The sequence below is a fragment of the Mustela lutreola genome, chromosome 15, assembly GCF_030435805.1.
Source record: "Mustela lutreola isolate mMusLut2 chromosome 15, mMusLut2.pri, whole genome shotgun sequence".
Lineage (NCBI taxonomy): Eukaryota > Metazoa > Chordata > Mammalia > Carnivora > Mustelidae > Mustela > Mustela lutreola.
The window spans coordinates 23,533,257-23,549,032 of record NC_081304.1 but is presented as its reverse complement, the minus strand read 5'-3'; the positions used below and the strand labels follow the sequence as shown (position 1 = coordinate 23,549,032).

General features: G+C 55.5%; 1 long non-coding RNA gene across 1 annotated transcript; it reads right to left on the bottom strand.

Moving 5' to 3' along the window:
- Positions 1–6,366: 6,366 nt before the first annotated feature.
- Positions 6,367–14,236, bottom strand: LOC131816737 (uncharacterized). Its single transcript, XR_009348159.1, has 2 exons — positions 14,035–14,236; positions 6,367–7,066 (listed from the first exon to the last, which is right to left on the bottom strand). It is a non-coding gene; the product is annotated as an uncharacterized LOC131816737 (long non-coding RNA).
- Positions 14,237–15,776: the final 1,540 nt, after the last annotated feature.

Sequence of the window (15,776 nt, the reverse complement as noted above, 5' to 3'; positions counted from 1 at the left end):
GAACGGTTACAGCCAGTTCAACCTTCAAAAGCTGGCTCGTTCTCCCTTAAGGATCTTCCCAGTAGCCTCTGCTTCTCCTGTTTCTCTCGTCTGGTTTTCTACATTCTTGTCCTTTCTCTCTCCACCTACAGAGAAATCAAAGTTGCAGGCTTGTCGAACCATCCCTGCTACTCTTATTTGCCCGAGAAAAAGTGAATCCTCATTACTTTTTTTTTTCTCCCTGGCCCATCTATGATTTCAATGACTGAAGTTTCCTCAGTCTTCTATGAGCATGAAACATTGACAGAGGCTGTAAAGTGTTATCTCCCTATTACAGTGTGGCGGCTACCCCATCCTGTACCCCAGGGGCACGCACACAACCATCCCCTTCTCCACTGCCCAGGGATGCCACTCCTGACCCATGCCCTGACTTGTCATCTCCCTCTGTCCCCTAGTTCCCCTGCCAGACCCGATGGCTGTCCACCAACTGCCATGGAATCTTCTAGCAAGAACATTCCACCCATCCTTCCCCACAGAGTTCTTCCTTCTTACCTGGTTCTTTCTACCTCCTAATCCCCTCGGGATGAGGTCTGTGGAGCCTCAGAAAGGTCAGTTGCTTCCCTCCCCACTCCTCCCCACTCCCTTCCTGGGGAGCAGCCCTTTAGGGTAGAAGGCACCTGCGCCCTCTCAACCACCGTTTGTGGCCACTAGGGGGCATCCAAGGCATTTCTAGAAGCAGATGCTGGTGGTGTGTTTTGTTTTGCTTCGTTTTAACCTTATTGGAAGGGAAAGGCAAGCATAGAAATTGAGTTTAGCAAGCATGCATTGAGTGCCTACTGTTTGCCAGGCCCACGCCTTGCTTCACCTGGAAAGAGGATATGTTCTAGCCTCCCCAAAGACTCTTCGCAGAGCCATTTGCCTCTTCAAGGAATCAGTTTCTACCAAACAGCTCATCTTCCAATGACTGGTAACATTCTCCTATCTCTGCCTCAGCTTCTCACGTGTGCTCAGCCCCTCTCCAGCCCCCACCCCCCACCCCGCCCCGGTTCCCATGGCAGACTGGAGACTTTCCTAGGCACAAAGTGAATTTCTCCAGGTGTGCCCTGTCTCCCTCTCTCTTCTGGGTCCCTGAACCTCTCCTGTCAAAGCCCCATCTCTCTGGCCATCACTAGCCACCTCCAGCTTCTCCAGACACCCTGAGTGTGGAGGATGGGGGTTCAGTGAGGCCGTTGGCTGGGATGCTGGGCTCAGGAGCATCACTTCTTCATCTGGAAGCGCCGCCCCAGCCAGCAGAGACTCAGGAAGTGGGCGACGGTGGTGGCGATGACAGTAACAATGATAATAGTAATAATACATTGGGACCCACAAAATGGCTGCAAAATACCCTCTAATGATTACTTGTATTTATAGATCTCCTTCCCTTCCTAGACACTTCAGAGCCATTGCCCAATTAACCCTCCTAGCTTCCCTGGGAGGGACAATTAACCCCATATTTTATGGCCAGGGGAAACCGAGGCTCTAAGAAGGTGGTAGAGTTGGCTGAGGTCACACAGTGCATCAGCAGGAGCAGAATTTGCGGAGTGGCACTCTCTCCTTGCTTCCCTCTAGATCCAGACCCACCTAGGTGTGTGTGCCCACGTACATACTCGCAAACACGCGTGCATGCACGCACACTTGCACACCCGCTCACCATCCATCCCTCCGCCTTGGGAGAAGCTGGACCTGGGACAAAGGATTGCTGCCCCGGGGTGACAAGGAGAGAGTCCGGGTAACCACGGAGGAGGGCTTCTCTGGGCCAGCCGAGGCTCTGGGGAAATCCCTGTTCTGTTGGTTACACCTCAGGTCTGCCAGGGTGCCGGTCGAGGAGCCAGGCTCCCCAGACTTCAGGACACATGAGGGAAGAAATGGTGGGTGTCTGAGTGTGGCTGAGTGCCTACACATGTCCCCAGGAATAGTGCCCGACACGCATTCACCCTGCAAACTCCACTCACCCCTTCTAGCCGCAGTACTGGGGATGGCAGTGTGATTCCAGAAAAGAGAAGAGACTTAGCCACCCTAGAGGAGGGAGGCCCCCCAAAACCAGAATGGCACTTATATGGCCTGCAGAAGAAGACTGTGCTGACAGGAGCAAGGGGAAGCGGGGAGAGATGGTGGTGGGCGCAGAACTGACTCTCCCTTTCAAGTTCTCACCAAGGAAGTATAAAAGAAATAAGGAGGGGGCGCCTTCTGCTCGGGTCATGATCCCAGGGTCCTGGGATCAAGTCCTGCATCCGGCTTCCTGCTCAGCGGGAAACCGGCTTCTACCTCTCCCTCTGCCTACTTGTGCTCTCTCTCTCAAATAAATCTTTTTTAAAAATTTAAAAAAATAAAGGGGCACCTGGGTGTCTCAGTGGGTTAAAGCCTCTGCCTTCGGCTCAGGTCATGATCCCAGGGTCCTGGGATGGAGCCCCGCATCGGGCTCTCTGCTCAGCAGGGAGCCTGCTTCCTCCTCTCTCTCTGCCTGCCTCTCTGCCGACTTGTGGTCTCTCTCTCTCTGTGTCAAATAAATAAATAAAATCTTTAAAAAACTTTTTAAAAAATAAAAATAGATAAATAAAAATAAAAGAAATAAGGAGATGCTTGCTTTCTAGTCTGAACTCAGACATGGAAGGGGGAGTGTGCTTTTTTTTTTTTTCTCCCGCAGCAGGAGGGAATGTGGTTATCTAAAAGAAAAGCTTCCCGGCTACACAAAAGAGTGTCCCAGAGCAGGTGGCAGAAGAAGGCAATGAAGTAAAAGTGGGATGATGTTTGGCGGATCTCTGCACCGTTCCAGTTGGGTTGGACACTGGGATGGGGAGTCATACGTCTGTGGGTGGGTCCCCGCTTGGGGAGAGCAGCTGTGGAAACCACACTGACCACAGCCATGGCCTTGCCTGGATCCTTCATGTCCCTGACTTGACTGGGCACCCCCCTCCCAGCTCCACTCCTGACTCTCAGCTAGCCCCTGACCCAGGCCGCCTGGCCCTCCCACGTCTCCTGCTTCCCCGGCTCCACACTGCTGAGCCTCTACCAGGGCTCCCAGCTGGGTCCCACCTTTGATCTGGCTTCAAAAAATAAAAAGCAGTACCAGGAGAGTAATTTTCCCCGACCTGCTGGGGAGGAAGGCAGGCTGGAGGCAGGTCCTGACCGGCCCGGCCCACTCCTCCTTGAGCCTGGAGTCTGAAGCTGGTGGCAGGAGGGGGTGGGGAGAGGGTTGGGGACCCAGGGAGCAAAGACATTTTCCTCTCTGATTTCCTCTCCCACCCTACTAGAACGCTGACCTCAAGTGAGTCTTCCTCCCCTTCCCCGCTTGCCAATCAGCAGAAGGAAGGAGAAAGGAGAGGATAGTTGTGCTCGCAACCCACCAGCCACCCAGCCCTGGGCTGCCCACCCCAAACTCTTCCTTGCTGGGCTGTGTTAGAGCAGAGCCTGGCCTGGAAGGGCAGTTCTTCTGTCCTCTTCTCCACTTGTGCCCCTGGCCTGTTCCCTGGGGGAGTGCTGACCGGCCACTCAGGGTGGGGCCTGGCCATGGGCAAGTCTGTGCCCACCCGGCTGGGCACCCGAGACATGACTCAGTTGGCTGTCTCAGCGCCAGCTCTGGTCTTGGGGAGGCTGGACTGGGGAGTGGGGAGGGGAAGGCTAGACTGGAGAGAGGGTGGGTCAGCCTTTTATGGAGTTTCCTCCCCATCCCTCAGCCTCTAGTACTGCAAGCAGCTGGCCCAGGATTTCCATCTTCCGGCAACCCCCACCCTCCCGCCCAGTTCAAAGACTAGCTCCTCACCTGTCCTGGGATGCTTCCCTGGGGCCCTTTTAAGTGGTTAGTGGCGCACCCCTCCTCCAACTCGCTGAGGTTCAGGGCTGCTCCATGAAGGTGTAGGAGACATGGGGGGACTTAGGGTGATGGGGTGCAGAGTCCAGAGTTTGGGAGGAAGCGGAAACATAACCTTAAACCCATTGAGCTGCCCCTAGTGATGTCAAGCCCTCCACACAGGGCCATTGACTACTAGATAATTCTTTCCTGGATGGGGAGACGAGCCTGGGGTCAGGCCCAAGGGAAACTCCGTACCTGAGTTTAGGTGGGTAAGGGCTGAGGGCAGGGGCTGGGCTGGTCACCTCCAGCTCAGCCTTTGGCGCATTGGCTTAAACAAAAGATGGCCACCAGGCGCAGGGGCATGGAGCTCTCTGTGTTCTCCCGTCCTGATTGTGCCATTCCTGTCTCCTTTTCCGGTAGACTCCTACCCCACAAACGTACTCTGAAAGTGTTCCTGAAATCTTGGGACTCTTCCAGAATTGGCCAGAACCCACCCTCCCCTCCTGCCCCCACTTCTTGGAAAAAGGGGCCGTGAGCAAGGGTTCCTACCTCCAGAAGGAGGACCATTCTGGAAGCGCCCCCCCCCAACTCCCCACCTGGCCCCAGGCACCTCTCCCTGACCTGGGGGCAGAAAGGAGAGTCTGGGGTGGGGGAGGAAGTTGGGAGTCACCTAGTCTCCAGGTGGGCGGGGTCCCCACAGCGATAACTATCTTTCTGGCAGCTCTAACCTGTTCTATCGGTGAGTAATTTTTTTTCCTAGAGGAGAAAGGTGAAGGCCTTGGTGGGGAGTTATTCTGGCTCTGAAGTGTCCTTGCAGCTCCCCAGGCTCCCTCCAGGCCTTGTGCAAGAGCCGTAAATCTCTCACCACCCACAGGCCTGGGGGTGCCTGCCGCTCAGCTTTCAAGTCTGGAGGTTTTTATGCGTTTGCTCCTCTGCTGGGCTCCACAGCTCCTGCCTGGGGCCTCTCCCCAGCCTGTAAAAATCCAGTCCCATAAATCTCAGCTGCCCCCCTAGGGGCCAAGCAGCGTTCCTCCCACTCCACCCCCACCCATAAGCATCTCAATCCCTGCCTCCCCGCCCCCCCCCCCCAAGAGATGGCAGCCAGCAGAGCTTGGGCAGGAGAAAGAGGCAAAAGGAGTACTGAGGGCAGCAGTTGGGTGAGGGGTTTTCTGGAGAGTTCCACTTGGCCCCACAGCATTTGCCTTGCCTCGTTGGGTTTGGACCTTGTAACTGAATGGGGTGTTTCGACAGCGTCCGGCACCGGAAGGGGGCTTTTGCAGGTTTCTGGTGGGGAGGCCTCTTGGCCTCCTCTGGCTGCCGGCATCCACCTGAGCCTCCTGAGACAGGTGGCTGTCTGTCTGCCAAGCCCCCGGGGGCTGTCGGAGGTGGCAGGCAGCCCAGGGACTGTGCCGCTTTCCTGGATCAAAATGGGGAGTTGAAGGATGGGCAAGGGGGTGATGGTGCCCTAGACACGGAGGGCCACACACGACTTGCACGGTCCAGTAGCTTCAGTAATAAAACACAATTCTTTTTTTTTTTTTTTTTTTTTTTTAAAGATTTTATTTATTTATTTGACAGAGAGAAATCACAAGTAGGCAGAGAGGGAGGCAGAGAGAGAGAGAGGAGGAAGCAGGTTCCCTGCTGAGCAGAGAGCCCGATGCGGGACTTGATCCCAGGACCCTGAGATCATGACCTGAGCCAAAGGCAGCGGCCCAACCACTGAGCCACCCAGACGCCCCAATAAAACACAATTCTTAACCTCCCAGTCTGATGGGGGGCAATGGACAGTCAGCCGGATGGGTCAGAGAGGAGGGTCTCAGGTGGCAGGACCTGGGGTGTCTCAGGGCTCGGGGAAGGCGGGGGAGGGGTGGGCTTGTGCCTGGGAATTGGTGTCTGGGGAAAGATGACAAGGGGAGAACTGCAGGAAGCAGGGCGGCTGGTTACACTGGAGGGAACAGTCTGCTGGAAGGTTCCCCTGGGGGGACAGGATGCCGGGGACAGAGCAGGTTTGCCAGGAAAGTGAGGATCCCGTGCAGGGCTCTGCCCTTCCTGGAATGAGCGCTGGGAAGGGAAGAGCTGCCCTCCTCCAAGCACTTCACGTGCACATAGCCCCACTTTACAGATAAGGAAGACGAGGCTTAGCAAGTTTAAGGAACTTGCCCAGGATCATCCACTGAATAATGGCACCATCAGTGCTGGATAATGGAGTTAATAGTTCCAGAGCCAACGCTTTCCGTATCGGCCTCCTGCAGAAGTAGACAGAGGGCACTGTCACCCAGGGCAGAGGGTGTCCCCTGTACCGCTTCCCAACTCCTACAGAGGCCAGCAGGCTTGTTGTCCTCTTTACTCAGGGAAAGAGCAGTTCTGGTCCTTTCTGGGGGCCCTCTGCCTCCTGGGGCACACCCACCTTGGAAGCAGCATCAGGGACTAGCAACCCACAACCACTGGGTGCCCTGCTTCCGCTAGCACCAGCTACCACCAGGAAACTGGGCACTCACAAAAGTGAAACTGACTCTGCTGGTTTCCCGCCCACGCGGAGGGAAATGGGGAGCAGCCTCGGCTGGACAACAACCAATTAGGCACTTTTTATTGCCCACACTGTCATAATCCTCCGAGCTTGGCCCCGATGAAGAGGAAATGGGATGGCAAGGAATTCCAAGATGCCTTCAGAGTTCACGTCAGCCATCCCCTTGCTTCTAGGTGCCCCCCCCCCCCCATGCCATCAGGAGAATTTTCCCTCCAAGTGAGGTCCTCAGTCCTGGAAGTCAGCAGGGCTTTGTGTCCAACCAAGTCCTTTAGCCTCTGAAACGGGGTGTTCTCTTGTTCTTTGCTCCAGCAACTCAGGGAAGAGGAATTCCACGCCTGTTTCTTCCCAGGACAGGGACAGCAGGAGCTCCTTTCTAGGACGGAGATGTGGTGGTGGAGGCCTCTGGTGGGTGCCCCGCAGGATGTGGGCATCAGGGGTCAGGGGAATTGCTGGTTTTTCCTTAGTACCCTCAGACTCCTCTCTCAGACTGGCAGCTCCCAGAGGACAGTGGACTTGTCTCTTCCAACAGATTGAAAATCCCTCAAGAAGCTATCTTTGCCAGAGAAAGTCTCGTTTGGATTCTGCCCTTTGCCTCAGTTGCCCAGAGCAGAGCTTTGTCCACAGTAGGTCACTCTCGCTGTCCCATACAACGACTGTGGCTCTGGCCCACAGTGGGCAGCCTTCTGGGCAGGAAGTATAACCTCCATCTGTCACAGTCTTCATTTCCACATCTGTAAAATGGGGGTAATAAATGGACCCACCTCAGCTGTAGTTGTGAAGATCTCAAAGAAAATGTTAGCACCTGGCCCATACTAAGGGCTCAGAAAATGAAAGCTCTTGTTAGCTTTGGGGACAGCTGGCAGAAGGAAGACAGCAGCTTTCCTCCCGTCAGAAATCAGGATGGAATTCTAGCAACCCAGGCTTAAATAGGGAAGGCCAGAAGCCAGCCAGCCTGGCAGCTCTGTGGGGATCTCTGGCTGAGACCCAGGTGGACAGGTCGGGTCCCTTCTCTCTAGGAGAGAGCAAGAAGAGCTGCCATCAGCATGGGTCACCTCAGGGACCCAGAACAAAGAGGGCTACCATGAAGGGAGATGTCAAGTTAGGACCCTGCTGTCAAGGCAAGTGGAGAGAAGGGTTGTGTGCTTCATTCCCTTAGAAGGCCATGGCAGCCTCTTTGCCAGGGTGTTGGGGGTCTCAAACCCAATGGAGATGTTTATCCAGCACAGTGGAGGGTTGGGCATGGATGGACACAGTCACCTCTCCCAGACCATGGGTCCCAAAATCACCTGAAGGAGGGGAGGGGACAGAAGGACGTGAAAACATACTCAAGGTGAGCACGCATTCATCTTCCCTTTCATGGGTAGACACATGCCTGGGTTCAGAGTGGACCACAAGCTGCTTTACATATCCATACTGCCTGTCCTCAAAGAGAAGGGGGTCTCAGGCTTGGCAGCTGCTTCAAGGAAGGAGAGGCACTGCCTCCCCAGCTGATTCTGCCCTGAGGAAGGACCCTGGGTGGGGCTGAGCAGGCTGACACTGGCAACGAACCAGGGCCCTCAGGCAGGCTGGACAGGCAAATAGGAGGAGGATGGAGCACCATGCCATTACAGAAGAGCTGGGACAGACTCTACCTTCCTCGGTCTTGGGCCTGGAGGGGAAACAAGTAGGACAGGGAGCTGGGGCTGGAGGAAGGCTCTGAGGCTCTTGGGAGAAACTTGGTGGTGGTGGGGGGAGGGTAGAATGCTCTCTCTTCTTCCTTTCTTCTTTTCAGTTTCAACTTAAGAGTTTCCACAGTGGGAAGCTTCCCCCCCTTTGCTCCCTGGGCTTACCTTTGCAGGGACTTGTTTACTGAGTAGAGAACTGAACACCCGTCCCGGCCTCCCTCCTTGACCACCAGTGGGCAGGGGAGGCCTGTGACCAGTCCGGAAGGCCACCCCTTCAGGGAGCTGTTGGTCAGATAGGGGAGACACAATTCTTGACCACAAAGATTTCCCAGACTGATGGGGGAGATAGAGCACATCCCTGATTCATCAAGAGTCACAAGGACGGGCAGCAGACAGATGCAATTCTTGAGGTGGGGCTCAGGGGCTGGGAAGACCCTCTGGGGAGCGGGCTGAGGGCAGTCAATGGGGAGAAGCTCCTAGAAGAGAAAGTGTCGGAGACTTAGGGGGAGGGTCCCATGAATGCCATTTATCCTTAAGCCAGGCCCGTTTATCCAAAAAGGAAACTGCCTGGGACTTCACAGGAAATGTTCATCTGAGCCAGGATTCAAAGTTGTTCCTTTTCCCCAGGGGGGAGGAGGGCTCTAGGAGAAGGTGGGAGGTGGGGAGGGCTGAGGGACAGACAGGGGACAGACTGAAGGGGGAGGGGGAGGGGATGCATGCCATTTTGGTGAAGTTCCTCCCTGGCCCATGGATGAACCAAAGTCACTTAAATGAAAAAGAGAGAGAGAGAGAGGCGAGTTGAACAGGTCCCTGTCTGGCGGCTGTGAGTCAGGGAGCCGGTCCTCTGATCCTATGAGCCAAATCCCTGAATCTCCGGGGCTTTCAAGGCTCTTTGGGTCCAGCCTCAAAGCCACCGCCAGGTAGGGATCTGCCCCCTGCCTGACCTCCCTCTTTTCCTGCCCTTTCGCTGCTCTCTGACCTCCGACCCTGGGGCCTCCCTGGAAGGCTGAGTTACTTCTCCCCCTACCCAGATTTGGGGTAGACTTGGACAAAAGGGACAGAACGAAGGGGCTGTGTAGCCGGGCACAGGACAAGGAGCTGGAGAAATCCATGTTTCTCAGCCCTGGCTGCTGCTGGACCCCACTCTGGTAGCCACAGGGGAATTGGCCTATCAGAAAGGATGCCGGCATGCGTGCTTCAGGGTGGGAGGGGGAGAAGGAGGAACTAACGTGGGTCCCCAGAGCCCCCTCTGTGTGGGTGCTAACTGCCTTTAGAGGGAATTCCTTAGGGGGCACACTGCAGGGGCCCAGGAACCTTTGGCTCTGGGTCTGACCCTCTAGGGACCTCAGGGAACTCCCCGATCAGCCCACCACTCTGGGGAGGCCCATGTGGGACCAACCCGGAGGTTTCCCTTCAGGATCTTCCCAAGTCGAGACCCTTGAACTGTCCTACTTCTTGGTGGGAAGGACCCTCTGGGGGGCACCGAGCCCATTCTGTCCAAGGGGAACCCTCACGGGGGGTGGGTCCCTTTCCCTGAGCCAGTGGTTCCTGATGGCCCATGAAGACATGGTGGGACGTTGGGGAAGGGTAAGGAGTGGACCGCGTGTTCCCTGTATTGTTGGGGGAGAGCCCCCCGGACACTGTCTTCCAGCCCCTGGGAGCTGGCACACGGGCCTGTTCCTGACTGGCTGGGAAGGCTTGGAGCCTGGCTGAGCCCCAGTCTCAGGAGGGAGGGAAGAGCGTAGTGAGGGGGTGGGATGCCTCTTCCGCCCTGTAGATTAGGGACTCTGAGACAGGAGAGGGCCTGTCACCGGGCCCATAAATAAAGCAGCTGAGTCTTTCCCTCCATCTGTGTTTATCTGTCTGGCCTCGGGTTTCCGGGAGAGGAGATGTCTCAGCAGCCCCAGCAGCAAACCCTGGGCGCTGGTGGGGAGGAGGGCAGCTTCCTTGACTTCGCCTGGCTCTCACCCTCTGTTTCTCTGTCTCAAATCCCTGCCTCATGGTCGCTCTCTCTGCAACCTGGACACTGAGTCCAGCAGCCCCTCTGAGACCAGGCAGGCAGGGTGCGGGATGTGGTGGGAGGGTCTCTGACAGTTCTGCTGTCCCTCCCCATGGGTATGCACCCTCTATGGGCTGTGGAGGAGAGCCCCTGGGGTCCCCAGGGAGGTGAGGGGCAGGAATCAACAGGGTGCTGGACAGGGGTTGGGGGGGCGGTCTGAGTGTGTGAACTCCTGGTCTGTGAGGGGCAGAGAAGAGGGAGGCAGGCCTGATCCTTACTGATGAGGGGAGATCCTGCTCTCCCCATGCACATCCGCAGACTCTCCTCTTAGCACCCTCCTCCCCTCCCTGCTTCCCTGGGGCTCTGTGAGAGCTCCAGGCCATTCCCACAACCCAGGACATGTCACCAGGGCTCTTCCAGTGTGGGTCCCCAGACCACCTGCACCAACGTCGCGCTGGCAAAGACAAGGGAAAACGCTTCTCTAAATGCAATGTTCCTGGGCCCCATAGACTTGCTGAACAGAGAGGGACCTTTCATTTTGTTCACTTTAAGTATTTCACTTATTTCACACACACACACACACAGCATGTGTGTGCACAAGCATGGGGAACAGCGGGCAAAAGGAGAGGGAAAAGCAGGCTCCTCACTGAGGAGAGAGCCTGATGCTGGGTTTGATCCCAGGACCCAAGATCACTGCCTGAGCAGAAGGCAGAAACTTAACTGACTGAGCCACCCAGGCATCCTGGGACCTTTCATTTTAATGAATGTCCCAAATGATGAGCTTGAGAACTGCCGCCTTGTGCTGTCTGAGGTCTGGCTCTCTTGTTCTCCACCACAACCCCAGCACCCAGCTTGGTGCCCGGAACAGAGTAAGTGTTCAATATGAACAACCACCGATTGAATGCATTTCTAGATGGTGACTACCCCTCCTTTCAGGTGGGGCCTTCTTCCCTGGCCTCTCCAAAGACCCTGAATCTCCCTGGAGGAGTGGGGGAGGGTCCCCAAGTTCCTGCTCTCAGAGGTAGTGGTGATACCAGAAGATGTCAGCCAGACCCCACCACCACCACCACATAGTGTCGCAGGACTGTAAGCGGAACAAAACTGTATATATCACTGGCTCACACAGAAATACTCTCATCACAGGGATTTTAGGCCACTGGGGAGCTCTCACTAGGGCAGGTGAGGCCTCCCAGCTCTCCTCAGGGTCCACAGGAGCCACAGCCTCCAGCACCCATCCTCGGGGAACAAGAAGGGGCAGGAGGCTGGGAAGGGTAAAATCATAGAGAAGAAGAAGGACCAAAACTGTCAATGAAGAACCACAGCTAAATGAGGTCTGCGGGGAGAGGAGAGCACACCTGTTGCACAACTCAGGCCAGGGGTTCCTAGAATTTTCCAAGGGACTAGGCATCCCAGCCAGGAATGCCTGAATAAATCACTTCTCTTCTCTAAGCCTCAGTTTCCCTGAGTGTCAAATGACCAACTCTGGAAAGGAAGGCAAGGCTCCTCCAGATGAAGGGTCCTCTCCCTTGGGGGAGGGCCACTCAGGTCGCTGCCTCTGCACAGCTGGCTTACTCGGTGTAGCAAATAAATTTGCACTCATTTGCTTCCTGGATAAAAAAAAAAAAAAAAAAGAAAAAAGAAAAAAGAAAAAAGAAAAAAGAATGTAGTCTGCAGATGAATAGAAAGCGGTAGGGTTCCAAGGTGAGGAGCCTGCCCAAGGTGGGGACTGGGATGTGGAGCAGGGAAGCACGGGAGGCCTGGCCTCCTGCAGCTAGCAGGGGCCCCTCTGGCAGACTCTGAGAGCCTTTCCAGCTCCAGAGTGGAGAGGGCACTCTAGGCGTTGAGGGGCTGCAGGGTTGCAGACGCCAGGCCGTCTGGCAGGGGAGAGAGCAAGGGACCCAGGCATTCTGGGGGAGAGGGGGTAGTGAGGGGGCCCTGAGGGTGAAGGGCAGCTGAGAAGGGCTCTCAGGCCTCCCAGGGAGCCTGGAGCCAGCCCCAGGAATGTACCAGTAAGGCAGATGGCAAATACTTGCCCTGAGGCCCTAGAGAGGGATGAGGGAGGCAGGAGACTGAGAGAGGAGGAGGAGGAGGACAGGGATGAGGCAGAGTGCAAGGAGCCTAGTTTCCTGAGGAAGAAGGAGGCAGACCCACTCTCGGGCAGGAGAGGGTGATGGCGAAAGTGGCCACCCTGGCTGTGGTCTGGGGTTGAAGGGGAGGCTGAGAAATGAGAAATCAGCCAGGGGAGACCTGCGAAAGGCAGGCTAGCTGGGTCCTTCCCCACTATCTAATGGCTCCAGCCAAATCCAGGAGGGGGTCAGATAGAGGAGGCAGCGTCCTCCACCCTAGGGAAAAGTCCTAATTGATGGCAGAGACACAGTGCCATCCAGATGGGGCCTCTATGTCCCACTGACACAGCCCAGGTCCTTGGGAAGTCCTTAGTCTCATGGAGGACACAAAATCCTTGCCTCAACCTGGGGTCAGGGCGCGGGGGGTTGGGGGTGGGATGCACGATGGGACACTACACATATCTTCAAATTACTTAGAAACTCAGCAACACAGCAGCAAGGGCACACACAGGGGACAGCTGTGAATGCTGAGCCTTTCCTAGATGGAGGGGACCCCAACATAAAGGAGCAATTAGTTTAGCAGAATGACTCAGAAGAGGCTCCCTCAAGTGGATTTTGAGTGAGATTTTGAAGATGCAGAAAGACAGGGGTTAGGGGTTCATCCTTGACTGGCCTGGGACTGCGAGTGTAGAGCTGGTGAGGACAAAGAAGGGGACAGTTGACTCAGAGTCCTCTGGCCAGCGACACTGGATGGCAGTGGTGCATAAAGAGGACTCCAGGTCTGGAAGAGCCTTTTTTTTTTCCCCCCAGAGATGGTCATTTGACATTCAGGGAAACTGAGGCTTAGAGAAGAGAAGTGACAGGATTGGAGTGAGCCAGCAAGTTAGGGGCAGAGCTGAGACCAGAGAGCAGATTTTAGGGCTCCTAGTCATGCGCTCTTTCTCCTCCCCCAGCTGCCATGCTGACAACCTGCGGCCTTGGCAGAAGGTTCCAGGAGCCATCCTCCAGGTGTTTTGTTAGTAACAGGGGAAAGTACCTAAATTTCTTAAGGCCTCTTTTTCTCCATCTGTACTTTGGGCTCTCTCATCAAGGAGGGGGAAGGCCTTTGCAGGAAGTCTCCACAGGATTCCAGGTTATTGGTAGGACTTGCTAACAGTTTTCCTGAAGCAAACATGGGTGGCCAGAGAGGGAGGCCAGAGGCTGGGGTACCCACAGCTGATGGGGACGTGCTCTGCTGCCACAGGGGCCTGATCTGATGATGGGGGGGGGGGGCGGCGGGGAAGAGGAACAATTTGCATTTTATTTGCATATCAATTGCGTGAATTCCAGGCCTGGCCACGTGCTCGGGAATCTCCCTGGCTCTGGCTCCCTCCGCTGTGGTTTCCCCACCTGCCTAAGAGCCTCCTGGTTGCCAGTTGTGTGGCCACAGCTGGGGAAGGGGCGGGGGGAGGGGTGGTTCGGACGTTGGCCACTGGCTTCCCCGAGACCAACAAAGCAGAGCCTTCAACGCCCCAAGCTGGCGCCCCGGGCCCTCCCGGCCTCACTCCTGTGGGGTGCCCAGGAGGCCTCCCCCCCGACGCCCTGCGGGAGGCTCCAGGCTGGCTGAGGGACGGCTCTAATCACGCCCAGGGCCTCCTAGCGCTCTGCCTTCCTAAACGTGGACCCCCTCTGAGGGGGACCCAGCGGGAGTCCCTCGGGCCCTCCCCAGCTCACTGGGGAGAGCGGCCCCTGCACCCCCATCCCAGCGCCCTCAGCAGAGGCCGGGTGCTCAGCGGCAGTGGGCCGGCGAAGGGCTGTCCCCTCCCACTGGAGCCAAATAATTGCCTCCTGCTTTGTTGTGTGGTGTCTGGGGCCCGGGGCCTCTCATTTGTGGGGACGTGCTGTGGCGAGAGCCTCCCTGCGTAATTACCCCCTCCCCATCGCCGCCGCCGCCGCCACTGAGCCTCCTGCGTCCGCTGGGCCTTACTCACCCCGCCGGCCTGCAGCTCCCCCCACGGCCCAGACGCAGGGAACTCCCCTCCCGGGTCCCAAACTGTCCTCTTCCGGCAAGCCACCGCTTGGACTCTCCCTATGCGCCCCGTCCCCCCAAAATCGGGGTGGGCAGAAGTAGAGCCGATGGGGGTCTGTCTCCCCGAAGAGACCTGAAAGAATCTTTCTGATCTGAATACAACCCTCCCCACCCCGCCCCTGCCGACAACCAGGTCCTCAGCCGGGGAACCAGACCCTGGATTGGGCTCCGGGCACGCGCCTCGCGTTGCGCAACATCTGGACAGGGGTTGCACCTGTCGGGACTTGTTCCCAGTTCGGGTTGGAGCTACCTGCGACCCTGATACCTGGGAGAAAACACTCCACTCTAGCCACTCTAGCTCCGCTTCTTCTTTTTCTTTTTCTTTCTTTCTTTCTCTCTCTCTTTCTTTCCTTCTTCTTTTTCTTTCTTTCTTTCTTTCTTTCTTTTTTTTTTTTTTTTTTTTTTGTTTCCTATTCCTGCTTCTTTGTCACCTGTTTACCTATTTGTTATAAAGGAAACGAAGAAGAGCCACCCTTCGAGCTAGCATGGGAGCCTGAGATACACCCACGCACCAAGGAAGGAACAGAGACACTCCCCAAGATAAAGGAGGAGACTCCAGCAAAGAAGCTGAGACCCAGGCCGCAGAGAAGCCTGAGCGGCCAGCCAGAGGTGCACAGAGGCAAAAGGAGGGAGGAGTGGAGAGGTTTCCATTTCTCTCAAGTGGAAACTCAAAAAGAAATAGAATGGACAAACAGATATAATGAAGCTCTGGTTTCTTGTTATATTTTATTAAATCTTGGGTAACTCTTGGAGACTAGACCACGGAAGTTGCGTAAAGGCTGGACTTGGAGGGGAGGAGGGAGGACAGAGAGTAAGAAGCCAAGATAGATTAGGAAGGGAGCAACTATCACAAAGGTTTGTACACAGCAAGCACTCAATCATAAATAATGGCAGGGGGACCCCTCTCTTCTGAGGCCAGGACAATTGAAAATTTAAATGGCAACAATGCCCCCCTCCCCCAATCTGGCTGGCTCAGTTGGAAGAACATGTCACTCTTGATCTCCCAGTGGTGACTTCAAGCCCCACGTTGGTGGAGATTACTTAAATAAATAAATAAAGTTTAAAAAAATAAATAAGTGGCAGCAACAGGGATGTAGGACGGACTTTTCTGGAGGAGGGACTTTCCAAGCATAAGAACCATTCATGAAACAATAAATGTTTTTAGAGCCTCTACTATGTCCCAGACACTGTTCTGGGTGCTTCAGAGGCAATCAGTGAACAAAACGAACAGAGATCCTTGGGAAGAGTTGAGGAGGTTATGGACTCTGTCTGACGGCAGGAAGGTCAGAAGAGCACAAATCCCTCTTCTCTGCACGTTGTAGAGGAGTTACTTAGAAAAGATGAGTTTTGAGAATTCTGGGATCTGCCAGAAAATTAGAGAAGGTGAGCTCTAGGTTTGATGACAGAGACAGCCAAACTGGTGGAGACCAGGTTGCCAGTGGAACACCCCCCCGAGTTCAGAATAGGAAAGTGTGGGCCCCTCCTGAGGTCACATAAAACAGGCAGAGTTTCAGTATCTGGTATGACCGTCGTAGTGGAACACCATGGAGCCTAGGATGCTGTAAGGAGATCTCATCTCTAGGCAGGTCAGTATTCAAAGCAACCTTCATCCTTCTCTTGGTTCTATTCTCACTCTCTCCGGGG